The following is a 13,814-nucleotide window of genomic DNA, read 5'->3' as shown; positions in this document are numbered from 1 at the left end:
ATTCATCATTGTAAATCGGTCCTTTAATTCTCCGTCGGATCCTCTTGCCTTCTCCGTACGCGTCCTTGCGGTTAAACCTATTTGCTTGGGTTTCCGGCGCGGTGTGGTCCTGGATGCCGTCGCGGCTTCTCCAGCTGGACTACCTCAACTCCATCCATATGCGGTTTAGATCATGCTTATTGCAGTATGAACTGTGATTTTTTTTTCTCACCCACTATAACACACGGGTATATATTTGCTAGTGCCAAAATAAAAGGCCAACGGACTTGGTGTGTTCAAAAAGATAATAAGAGCCCAATTACACCACCGCCAGGTCACCGATCCGCACATTGTCGCTCCATGACGAACCAGCGCCGAGCATGTGGAGCACCGCGGCCATCCCGGAACCCTTTTTCCTCCCGAGCGGTCACAGGAAACCGCCTCGGTCCACGTTTCCCCAGCGCCCCCTCATGTATATAAATTGCCTCCGCACCCGTCGTCCAGCCGTTCGAGTTTATAACCACCCAAATCCCACAGCGCAAGTCGAGGAGGAAGAGGAACCGACCAAGGAGATGGCGCGTACGAAGCAGACCGCTCGCAAGTCCACCGGCGGCAAGGCCCCCCGCAAGCAGCTCGCCACCACCATCGTACGTCTCGCCGCCTCCCTTCTCTCCTTCCTCCCCTGTTCCGATCTGCTGCTGTTTCGCTGATTATCGATTGTGGCGTTTTCTTTTCAGGCGGCGAGGAAGTCGGCCCCGACCACCGGCGGCGTGAAGAAGCCCCACCGCTACAGGCCCGGCACGGTGGCGCTGAGGGAGATCCGCAAGTACCAGAAGAGCACGGATCTGCTCATCCGCAAGCTGCCCTTCCAGCGCCTGGTGCGGGAGATCGCCCAGGACTTCAAGACGGATCTGCGGTTCCAGAGCCACGCCGTGCTCGCGCTCCAAGAGGCCGCCGAGGCGTACCTCGTCGGGCTGTTCGAGGATACCAACCTCTGCGCCATCCACGCCAAACGCGTCACCATCATGCCCAAAGACATCCAGCTCGCCCGCCGCATCCGTGGCGAACGCGCCTAAAACCCTAGATGGGAGATCATCATGCCGTTTGTCGTAAGCTATGTATTAGTTGATTTGCTTCTGGTTCTTAGCCGTGTCACTCGCTCGTGATAGGGAACTTTTATTTCGTTCTAAATATCTGTCTGGTTATCGTACACTATATATATACTATTTACAACAAAGACATGTCTGCTGCTTACTATTTTGGTTTGCCCTAAATGTGAAACAAATGCTGTATTGACCATTATCGATATTTATTCTTAGCAATTGTGAAACCGTTGCCTTCTCCTATTTGATCCTCTTGTCATTTCCCCTACTTTGCCTTGCAACCTGTGATTCTCCTGGCTTTGGTTCAATGTTGCTGTGGTGCCGTGTGGATTAGAAAAAATAGGTTAACTGGGTTGAGTTTCTAGATGGCAACGTGGACGAAACCCATCGGATTTTGCCTTCCCAAACCCATCCCCACGAGAAAATCGCAAACCCATCTCCGTTCCCATCACCGTGTGCGGGGCTAGTTTTTCGCCCGTCCCCTAAACCCATCGGGTTTCGGGGAACCCACGGGGAACCCATGAGAAAATAAAAATATTTAAACAAACATAGTGGTGACAAAGAATAACATTTGAATAGCAAAACAAGCACATTTTAGCAGCATAACTAGAGCAAATTTCAACAAAAAACAATAGTAGATGGTTCAACAGCTATATAGAATGCATTTTAGCAGATTTAAATAACATACATAGTATATTTCGGAGGCAGCAAACATAACATAGTAGCAACAATGATATCATTTCAGCAGCAACATAGTATATTTCAGCAGCAAAACAACTGCAAATTTCAGCACAATACTCACGAATAACATCAGCTAAAAGAAGCCTATTTCAACACAACTATAGCCCATTTCAACAACGAAGATAAGCATATTTCAGCAACAAACAGGAGCATATTTCAGTAAAAAAATGTATTTTGTCGGGTTTGCCGGGTTTCGGGTTCGGGGACTACCGAAACGGGTGCAAACCCATGAAACGTGTCGGGTTGTATAATGCGCCCAACAACAGCCCCGTGGGGATGAAAAGATGCTCATCCCCGTCCCCTAATAGGGTAAAAACCCGCAGGGACGCGGGTTTCGGGGCCCCGTTGCCATCTTGAGTTGAGTTGGATTAGTTTAATTTGTGTTGGCTTATCACTTTCGCGGGCCTTCGGGGACATCGCGTTACATGCCTACTATTAATAGGTGAACACACCTACAAAATGACGGTGTTAAGGTTGTAATAGTGATTGCTCTCTTACCAAAAAGGAATTGCTTCGGCCTTATAAAACAAACTTGAAAGCACACAAATTAAATTTGCTTGATCGATGTACATATTTACTGTTCATCCAAATGCTAACTGTGATTAGTATTATCTTGTTAGAGATAGTTGAGAACCGTATAAGTTCACTGATTTTAGAGTTTGGATCATAAACAATTAACAATTACACATATGATCATTTGCAATGGGAAAAAGGTTAATCAGCTCAATACTAGTATAAAGTAAATTAAAATTTATATTTTCGGAGGGGGTAACAAGCACCCCCAGCGGATCCTCCCCCTGCTAATTAGAATTTATCTACCATCACAAAATATAACAACAAACTCGTAAGGAAAAGAATTATGTTAATGTTTCAAATTTATGAGGAGATTGAGAATGGACGAATCTTGTATAGTTAATCTGACAGTATAGTTGCTTGAGGATCTTTCATTTGTACAATTTTGTGCTGTTTCATGGAGTTCAATTCAATTTTCAGCTGTCAAAGTGACCGATGGCGATGCATACATGTCATTCATTGTTGTTACAACTTACAAGTACATGGATGATATGGATTGATACAACAAACACACTCTGTGCAATGCAAGCATGGTCTGAATTGCTAAATTAGATTAGGGAGGCAAACAACAACAACAAAATATTCTCTCCGATCCATATTAATTATGGCTGCTTTAGCATAACTTTGTACTAAAGTTTTACTAAAGCTGCGACAAGCAATGTGGATAAGAAGGAGTAGAAATATACAAGTTATATAGATGATAGACTTCAACTTTAGCTCAATTATAAACTAGCACTTCCATCATATCTATTTACATTGGTTGCATGAGCCCGTATTAATGGCCTGCAGTTACATTGCTCAACAAATTCATGCATAGATAATGTTCTTGAGTGGGAATGGAAGTTGTCAGAAATCCGTAAGGTTCCTGCTGATTGTTAGTTCTTATTTGTAGCCACTCTCAAGATACTACAGATAGAAGGGAGGCAAGGGAATATGTATCGACATATCCAGATGCAATGTATCGACATATCCAGATGCAATGTATTGAAATACTATCTGATACTTCAGTTAACGAGTGCAGGCTCCGGTGATTGGCACCTATTTTTATTTTTCTTTTATTACTTGCCGGTGTGTGGCTGTGGGGGCTATCTGTGTACCTGTAGTAGGGATGTCCCCATAAAAACATCTACGCTATCATCTAATGACCATTACATCGACGTAGATCAAATTTTGTGCTCATCGGATTTATGAAGTTAAATGGGCAATAATTAAGAAGTACATGTAGACAGATCAGCTCCATCTATTGTGGTAAAATTTATATCATTGATTGGTCATATTTGACGAGTACATAGGCTTTTCTGTGGTACTAATCTTCTAGCTAAAAAGCAATAGAAATTTTAAAGTGAACTACTTAACATTAGGTGACGGCAAATTAATTCAACTGAAGTAAGTTGCTGGTTTCTTCCATTATAAAAAAGAATGTATGTGCTTAAAATTATTTTAGTTTTGTTAATGTGTTAGTGATTATAGCAGAAGGGCGTTTTCATTTTTTGGGAGATTTTTAAGTATATATGCAAATCACTCAAGATACCTAGGAATATGTAGAACTAAAAGAAAATATATAGAGAATGTTATTAGCTGATGAGCTAATTTGCCGATAGCTTTTCAAATAAATATACATCTAAAACTCCTTATGCACTATGTCCCAGAGGTAAGTGAGTAAATAACCTTCTTACTACTACTTCTTTCCTCTTCTTGCCTCCCCCCAGTAGGATATATATGCAAGCATGAACGCATTTGTTTTGATGATGAAATAAAAGAAAATAAAGAATCATTCGTTAATGAAGTATATATCTGAATGTGGTTGCCATTTTATTTGGAAATACCACATTTAATTAAATGTTAGCTAAAAATATGGAGAACAAAAAAACTTACCCTTCTTGCTAAATTCTTCATTGAATTATAGCAGTCCTTCCACTATCTAAAGGAAACCCTTTGTATAGAAGGCAAATAAGATCAGCGGGAAAGTTCTTAACTTGAAGAAGTTATTCTTTGTGCATGAAATTTGAAGAAGTTGTTGTCTTAACATTATTACTAAAGAGTAAAACTGGATTAACTAGGAGATCTCACAACGATTTAAGGTCATCAGCCCTCAGATCTGCATACGAGCGCACCGGATGCTCCCCTGGCGTGCATGTCGGCCTCCTTGCCGCACTAACCGCACGAACCAGTCACGCAATGTGACTTGGACGCTGCTCTGCGAACCGTTCTCGGAGCTTGCACATGAACCGGGCCGTGGTGGGCCGCTCGTTCACTAGCGGAAGCCAACAACTCCCGTTTATTGCGCCCAAACTATTCCTCTTTCTTTTCCGTTTCTCCTGCCCCGTGTACTCAGCCCCGTGGTGGCAGCGGAACCATGTGGTAGAGCTCGACCACTCAACTGCCCTCCCACACTGCCGCATTAGGGTTCTTCAAAAGCAAGGCCTTCTTCACCACACTCAGCCCCGTGACTTCAAAAGCAAGGCCTTCTTCACCCCGCATTAGGGTGAACCAACCAGCGAAGCATGGTCTTCCGTGCCATCACATAGAAACCAGGGCTGCAGGAGCCTTCTAAAGCCATGAACAAGTGAAAACCAAGAGAGTATCTCCAATTTTCGTGATGATATAAAATTCTCAAATTTTTCTTGCACATAAGGATCTTGAGAGAAAGAGCGGAGCTAATTTATAGTGCGAAAATTGCATTGCAAGCTCACTACCTTGACAACTAGGTACTCTCAAGTCCAACGTGTACCATATCAGGAAAGCGAACACATAAATTTGATAGTCGCGTAACTCGTGTTCAGTGTTCTTTCTAATCATATCACACCAGGGTAATTAGCCAGGATGCTTGTAGAACCTTATGGGCCTCAGTTTAAGGCCAGGCCATAGGCTATTATCTAAAAAATAGCTAGGGAGCCACAGGGTTGGACATGGGGACATGCTCGTCGTGAAGTGCCTAGTGTCTTTGCTGAAATTTATCCAATTAAGTTTTATTGAGAACAACCTTCTCAAAGCCACCAATGTATTTTTTGCTTACAAATGAGGGGATGCGTGTTCTTTAGTTCCATTGTCGTCGATGTCCAAAATGGCATGGTCCTCGGCACATCGTTCCTTTGCGAGGGAGCTACCAGGTCTCCATGTCATCCAGACAAGAGTCACCAAGGTGTTTTAGTTACCACGAGACGGTGTGGACGTGTCCCAGTGCCTCATTGCTGCTTGTCCGTAGCTCCGCGGCCACGCAGACTCCCGCCTTGGCCGCCGCCGCCCTCCTCACCCGACCCTTAGTTTAATCCTTCCAGAGTCCACCCACCAATGTTAGGCTTCCTCCACGCACCCACCAGAGAAGAAGGCGTTCACCTGAGATGAGTGCGAACCCCTGGCCTCCACATCACCCCTAGGTCGTCAACCCCTGCCGCCTGAGCCGCATTGTTGCGGGATTTGTTGCTTCCCATGTAGATGGACGGTGAGGCCGGAAATTGACTTTGGGAATGTCCACATCCACGTCTCATCTACACCTACCTTTCGTCTTTGGTAGCCTCATTGGCGCAGCCCCGACAGCTTCCTCTCCATTGACCTCGCCCACCCGCGTGGTGTTTGACTCGTTGTCCTAGGTCAACTATTCTCTCTAGTTTCCCTCAACTATTGACCGAACTTCATCGATGCAATGTGTGTAGAGTCTAATGCAAGAGTTTCTTGATGACTCGTTTCTCGGGGAAGAAGATGATGATTTTGGGATATGGGTCATTGTTCATGATCATTTGAGAGGAAGAGAGGCAGAAGAGAGGTTGTTCTGAGCTTGAAACAAGAAGCTAACATGACCAAAGGCGATTGTTGGTGTCGTAAATTTTTCTGACACCATCCAGCTTTACCTTTTTACTAAATAGAGTAAATAAGCTGAGAGAACGTGCGGCGAGCATGGACAACAAAGACTACCTTGCATCGTAAACTTAATGGTAGGGTCGCAAATCATAGAATCTTAACTACCAGAATCATGGAAACATAGAATTTACTAATCATTTTAACCGTAGAATGAGATGAGTCAGTTTGGATCATAAAGTCATAAAATCATATAATAGAATCATGATTCTAACTACCTTGGCTGCGGTGTGTCTTCAGGTGTGGATCTGGCGAGAGGTTTGGGTGGCTGCATGATGGGAAACGTTGTGGCTCCATTGGGCATGTGGGTTGTCTAGATTTTGTCAGATTTTGCCGGTGTGGTCTCAGTGGTGTTGGTGTAGCAGTGTGTGGTTACAATGTTTTCTGCAACAATGAGAATGAAGGAGATGGCAGCTGGGCGGGTCTGCACTTGGGATGGGAGCGGGGCTGTCATGGAGGCATGAAAGACCTTGGTGTTCTTGTTGGGCATGTAGGTAGTCGGCCCCCGCGTCACAAACGGATCAGGCCCCCGCACCGCCCCCCGCTCGGGCGACTCGGGTGGCTCCCCAACCCTAGCCGCCGCCGGAGCCTAGCCCATCTTCCTCCCCTCCTCCCACCGCCGCCGGAGGACGCCGTCGGCTTGCGCCCGGAGGCCGACGGCGGTGGCGGGGGCTCTTCCTCCCTCCCGCGTCTCAAGGGTGGCGGGGCCCCAACATGCGTTGAGGTCCGGCCGATCTAGAAGAGATGGCGTTGGATTCGACGGCGGCGGCGGTCGGCCCTTCCTCGGGCCACGGGCGGCGGGCCTGGATCGGGCGGCAGCGCGATGCGGTCTTCGGCACCATGTCAATTGGCTTTAGATCGGCGGCGGCGTCGAGGGCCTGGTGGACTGCTTGGCGGCAGCCATGGCAGATCTGTTCAGGCCGGTGTAGCTAGTGGAGGTGGTCATCTTCTTCGTCGGCGGTGGCCGGACAGAAGCTTGGTGATCGGATCTCGAGATCCATCATCTAGTCCCGGCTGCGAGTTGGGGAGACATGGTTGCCGGTGAAAACCGAGCCGACGGCAGGCGATTGCGGCGTTCTACGCCGTTACCTTGATGAAGGCATCACCGTGTAATTTACTGTCGACCCACTCGTGTTGTTCCGGGGGAAACCCTAGGATCTGGTGTTCCAGATCGGACAATGGCGGCACTGCGGTGTCGTTTCTCTCTTGGGAACATCGTTTGTGGAGCAGCGTTGGAAGTCAGAGGCAGGAGGTGGAGTGGCTTCGTCTTGCATGGAGCATCGGTGGAGATGTCAAGTCATGCCTGACCGACAGGTGCTACGCTTTGTCATGCCTGGTCGGCAGGTGCTACGCACGACAGATCTTCCAAGGACTTCAAGCTGTGTCGGCTGGTGGTACTTGGCAGCATGGCGCTGAGGTGTATCAGTGGCGACCGCGACGTGCTCAGCTGTTTGCGCGTAGGGAGGACGTGTCGTTGGGTGCCGTGGTGGCGTCGACGATAGCTAGATAGAGCAAGGTTGATGCATCAGTACAGTTCTGAAGATGGAGCGGTGGCAGTTGGCGACGGCGGCCTCTGAGAGCACGCCGGACCAGTGTGTGCCCCAGACCCGGCAAGTGCCTAGGTTGGGGTCTCAGGTCTTAGATGTTAGGCTTGGCTGCGATGTCTGTTTGGTATTAGGCCCAGGCTATCTGCGCCCCTTCATCAACTGGATAGGTGTAGCGACAGTTTGTTGCTTAGACGATGGCTTTAGTCTTTCTATTGTATCACTTTGTAAGGTCTTGTGAGAATAATTAATAAAGTGGTCGTATGCATCACCCAGATGCAGAGGCCGGGGGTCATCCACCTTTTCTAAAAAAATGTGGTGGTCGGTAGCGGGGAGCAGCCTGGCGTGCTTGGCTGCTATTGGTGGTGTGTGGTGTGTGGCTGGGCTCACTGTCATGTCTATGAGATTGGTGAACTATGGGTGAGATCTAGCTCGTCCTCGGTCGATCCCGGCGTCGACAGAGTCTAGGACGCAGTTCCTTCCTTGGAGGTGTCGCCGTAGAACCCCTTCACCTTCCTCGCCATTGTCAGTCTAGGGCTTTCCTAGCAAAACCCCAAGCTTCTCAATTGGTTGGAGCGGAGTTCGGTGGAAGTCGTCGCTGATCCCTCCTTGGGGCAACATCTTGGAGGTATCCTCTCGTTAGTCCATGGTGGCTCTGGCATCTTTGTTAGCTTCATCGTCGGCTACGTGAGTGCACAAACTCCTTGGGGCAACGTTTTGGAGGTATCCTCTCGTTAGTCCATGGTGGCTCTTGCATCTTTGTTAGCTTCATCGTCGGCTACGTGAGTGCACAAACTCCGGGTCAGTGTGGAAGATGAAGAGGCTTCTCTAGAAATCTCCTGCTCATTGTGTTTGCTTCGGTCACTGAGGGCATCTCCAGCCGTTGGCCTCCCTAGGAGGCATTTTTCTCGCCTCCTGGGGGGCTGCCGGCGAAAATGTTGGCCTGGGGGCGTAAATTTTTCCACTCGTTGCGCCCCCCAGAAGCAGTGTTCAGGCTCAAGTAGGCTGCGGCATTTCGTCGAGCAGGTCACAGACGACGTCGTGGCGGCCCTCGCGGCCGAGCACACGGGCGGTGGAGGAGAAGGTTGAGGAGACGGACGAAGCGCTCACGCCGTAGCACGCCCCGTCCGGCGAGGTCGTGCTCCATGCACGCGCCAGGCCGTGGCCGCGCTCCCCGCGTTCTGCCCGGCCGTGTCCGTGGCTGCCGCCGAGCCTGCGCCAACCGCCTGGGCTCCGCCTTGGAGCAGGGATGGCGAACGCCGGCACCACCGCCCCGCCACAGCTGATGATGGCCGCGCTTCAGCCGCCTCTTTGGTCGTGTCGTCGCCGCCTTGGAGCATGGGCTTCGACGAGCCTTGGCCTCGCCTGTGCTCCGCCCCAGGGACCCCGTCAATGTCGGCGGCGGCCTCACTGAAGAGTGCGAGCCGCACGGCTCGCTGCTCACCTGCAGCTCACGTTGACACCTCGAAACCATGCTGAGCGAAACCGGCCACTGGTGTGCTTGGGCACGCACGCACGGGAGTGCATGGCGGCCACGGCAAGAAACGCCAATAGCATGTGGTAGCGAGCAGCAGCAAGAGCAATACGCAGAGCGTGGCGGAGCTCGCGGGCGCCGTGGGCGTGCGGAGTATGGCGGACGCGGAGCTCGCGGGCGCCGTGGGCGCGGGTGGGCTCGCGGCGGGGCAGGTCGTGGACCTCGCCAAGGAGGGCACCGACATCGGCCTCGCCACGCTGGAGTACATCCACGTGCACAAGACGGCGTGGCTCCTGGAGGCCGCGGCGGTGTGCGGCGCCATCATCGCCGGAGAAGACGACGAGGAGGTCAAGGGCGTCCCCCGCCTCCCCGCACCGTCCGCCGTGGCCTCGCCCCTGGCCTGCACCCCACAGCGAGGGCGGGAGGTGCTGTACTTGGAGCCGCCGCCGGGGAGGTCCTCGGCGCCCTCGAAGCACACCTTGAGGGCCACCTCCGCTCGATCCTGGCCTGGCCGCCGCGCCCCTGGCCCCGCCGCGCAAGCTCCGCCCCGCCGCGCTCGCCCCGCCTCACCGCTGGCCGAGCCTGCCGCTGCTGCTTCTTGACCTCCGGCCGCCGCGCGAGCTCCGCCCCGGCCACGCACAGGCGGGCGCGGGCGAGCTCCGCCCCGGCCACAAGTGCCAGCTCCGGCCACGGCCACGGCCGGCTTGCTCTCCCATGCGGCTCGGCGTGTCTGCGTGGGGTAGGTAGAAGAAAGAGAAACGAGAGGGGAGAGAGAGGAGAGGAGAGAGAGGGGGTGGGTGGCTGACGTGGGCCAATTGAGTGGCTTAAATAAAGCGCCGGTGCTCCCAGATGCCCCCCGATAGCCTGGGTGTGGCTTGCCAGCGCCGGCCGTATTTTTCATCTAAACCGGCGAAAAGTAAGGTCCTGGGGGCCTGAGTGGGACGTTTTTTGTCCGCCGGCACTTAAAAAGTAGATTGGGGAGGCTTTTTGGGGGCGCGGCTGGAGATGCCGTGAGGAGGTAGAACCATCGACAAGGCTGACTAGTGGCCTTGCAACCATTGTGGAAGTTTTAGCGGCGACTCCTGTATTCACCTGTCTGCAAGGGAGGAGCTACAGTGTTGGGCTGGGGTCAATTGACCCTAATGACCTCGGCCAAACACTGTGACATACATATAACCCACGAAGGAAAATGGTGAAGTGAAAAAAATATGGACCCCGGTCCAAAGGGGACCCCCCTATTAAGCGCTTTAAGAGCCGAAGAAGCGAACTTTCGCTTATTGTAGCACCTAGTGGCCAGACCCATGAACGCTCAATGTACTGTAGTATTGTAGCGTGAGAACCCACCAAAAAAATTGAACTCACGCCGTAACATTTTTTAAAGAGGTTGGCTACCATTGTACCATATCGGTACTAGTAACTAATTGCTGCAAGCACACTTTAAGAACATTTGTAGCCGCACTATTTGGCTCGAACTCAAGTATTCATCAATTTTGAAAAAAAAAATCACAGTGAGTTTATTAGATTATAAAAAAAATTCACTAATTTGAGAAAAAACTTCAAGAAATTGAACAATTATAGTGAGTTTCAAAAAAGTTCATCAACTAAATAATTATAGTGATTTTGACGAATTCATTAATTTTGAAAAAAAACATCAATTTTAAAAAAAAAGTTCATCCATTTTTAAGAAAAGTCCATCGTTCTTAAAAAAAATCATCAATGTTGAAAAAGAAGTTGATCGAACTGAAAAAATTTCATCCAATATGAAAATAATTTCACTAATTTTGGAGTAAGTTCATCGATTTTGAAAAAAGTTCGTCGATTTTGAGAAAAGATCACAAAAACGCAAAATATTCAAAAAAAACTGAGAAAGTTCATCAACTTTGATAAAAGTTCATCAAATTGAAAAAAATTCATTCAATTTGAAAAAGAATTCATGCAAATTGGAAAAAAGTTCACGAATTTGAATACAAGTATACCGATTTTGACAAAAAGTTCACTAATTTGAAAACAAAACTGCCTATTTAAGAAAATTAAAAAGGAAATAAAGAAAAACCAAATAAACTGTCCAGAAAATGACCAGAAAACAAGGAAAAAATGTGAACCGAAGAATGAAATAAAAAAGCAAGTGTGCACAATATGATATTCTAGAGGTTTCTATAGTACCGGTAGAACGCAGAGGTTGCGAGTTCGAACCCAATGGCTGCATCATTTCTTCTTTTTAACAGAAAAAAGAGGGAAGATATATGGGCTGGCCCAGACCAGAGTGAGGGTGTCCGGCCGGTTTACAGCTTGTATTGAAGCGCAAAATAGGATATGTCGGTCCAAAGAGTGGTGCACAGTATTTGGCGCTGCAGGCATCGGTTATTACTGTTTCTGCAAACCGGCGCCTGCAGCCGCATACGGTAGGCTCGGCCCGTTAAGGTCGCCCCTCGTCGAGCCCACCAGCTCTTTCGTTCGCCTATTCAAAGCGCAAAAAATCCACAAGAGCCCGAAATTGGATCGAGGATTTCCTGTTTCACAGCGCACTGTGGTAACCACCCCGTCACGGGAACTTTATGTGCTAAGTTCCATCACTTTTTTACCTTATCATATTTTCCTTTGTTGTTTCTGTTTTAGTTTTTATTTTTTCGTCTTCCCTGTACGATGATTTTTTTTTCAAATCCATCCACATTTTTTAAATTTGATGAAGTTTTTCAAATTTGATGAACTATTTTCTAACTCAATGAACTTTATTCAAATTCGATAATTTTGTTTTCAAATTTGATAAAAATTTTCCAAATCCAATGAAGTTTTTTCAAGGTTGATAATTTTTTCCTTCAAATTTGTGAACTTTTTTCAAAATCGATGAACTATTTTTTCAAACCCGATGAATTTTTTTTCAATGTCGATAATTTTTTGCAAAAAATGATGAATTTTTTCAAAACCGATGAACTTTTTTTGAGAAATGATGAACTTTTAAAAAAATTCATAATGTTTTTCCAAAATTGTTGAACTTTTTTAGGTTTGTGAGCTTTTCTTTAAAATGAGGAATTATTTATCAAAACTGACAAACCTTTGTCTAAAAATCGGTGGAATTGTTTTTTTTAAATAAAAATCTAAATGATATGTAACTAGTGCGGCCATACTAGTTCATGTACTGTTAGCGCTATTAAAATCTCAAGTGTCCAATGGGTGTGGTGCTCAGATAAGCCCGAAGAAGCCCTGCCTTCGCGTGCGATGCGATTTCAATTCCTTAAGCAGCCACCATTTTGTGTTTTTCTGACGATTTTCCTTCTCAGTTTTTTCCCTTCGCAAGCCGGCTCAACAATGCGTTGCGGCAGGCGCCAACAACCTTTTCGGACGCTTCAGGTGGAGAGCAACTAGTTGGCGAGCACTCCTTCGGGAGCCTCTCAACGATCACTTGGGGGTGGGCTGAGAGTACGGCACGCACTCAGCTGCCACCACGTGTCTCGCTCTGTTTTGGTTTTTTTCACACGTATTTTCGGCTTTTTAAACGAGTTTCTTTCCGGTGTGTTTGGTTTTCTGCTTTCGCGAGAGACACGACCGTGTCTCTTTGAAATGGAAAAAAACATGTTTTTTATTTTTTTCTTCCGCGAGAGGCACGACCGTGCCTCTTTTGGAAAGAAAAAAAACATGCTCCCGGTTCAGTTCTTTGTCTGTTTTTTATGCATTTTTTCGTCAAAACCTATCAAAATGGGATCTAGTTTTGATGATCTTAATGTGTGGAATCCAATGGTGAAATGGTTCGAGATTGGGACGCACGGTTTAAGAGATAAAATGTTTTGAATAAACAGAGTATGAGGAAAGGAAAAATTTCTAGGTTACGACAAGTGTCGCGCATGTAGTGTGTCACTTGTCACAACCTGAAGAGGTGGAAGTGGTCTTTAAATGTAGTACTTCTTAATTTGTGATTTCGCTTAAAGTGCCGAACAGGAGCTTCTCAAAACAGGACTGATGTAGGGTAGGAACCCAAGGGGCCGATCTTTCACGAAAGGAGCGGATCCCGTCCAAGAGCGTGAAGAACACGAGGGAAAACACAAGAGGAAACACAAGAGAATCACTCAACCAACAAGAATAGATCACACATGCGCTAGATCGATGAACACAAAGGTGAGATACAAGATCCAAAGTCAACAACGGATGATACAAAGGTAGCCGGTCTTCTCCGTGAGGAGGTCTTGATGTTCTTCTCCAAAAGGAGGTCTTGAATCCAAAGGGATCTTCTCCGAAGAGGCCGCGGTCTCTCACGAGGAGTAGATCCGATGTGGATGAGCGAAGCTCTATCTCTAAGTATGAGCTAAACCAACGCTAACCCTCAAATGGTGGAGGTGGAGGAGTATATATAGTCTAGGGCCACGAAGGGGTAAGTGAGGGCGAAGGGATACATGGGCTCGGCCCGATACACTGTGCACAGACAGGCGTCGGACGTCCGGTGGCTCACGAGGGTCCGGTCGTCCGGTACTTGTCGGACGTTCGGCGTTTTGGCTCGGTTGACGTGGCGCCGGATTTCCGGAGACGGTCGGTCGTCCGGTCGTTGGAGTGTGT

The 13,814-nt window shown here is 48.1% G+C and overlaps 1 pseudogene; it reads left to right on the top strand.

The window, feature by feature from the left end:
• Nucleotides 1-1,309, top strand: part of LOC119315516 — an 11,075-nt pseudogene extending 9,766 nt beyond the window's left edge.
• The last annotated feature ends 12,505 nt before the right edge of the window (nt 1,310-13,814 follow it).

Source organism: Triticum dicoccoides, chromosome 6A (genome assembly GCF_002162155.2).
Source record: "Triticum dicoccoides isolate Atlit2015 ecotype Zavitan chromosome 6A, WEW_v2.0, whole genome shotgun sequence".
NCBI lineage: Eukaryota > Viridiplantae > Streptophyta > Magnoliopsida > Poales > Poaceae > Triticum > Triticum dicoccoides.
This window is presented reverse-complemented; position numbering and strand designations above follow the sequence as displayed.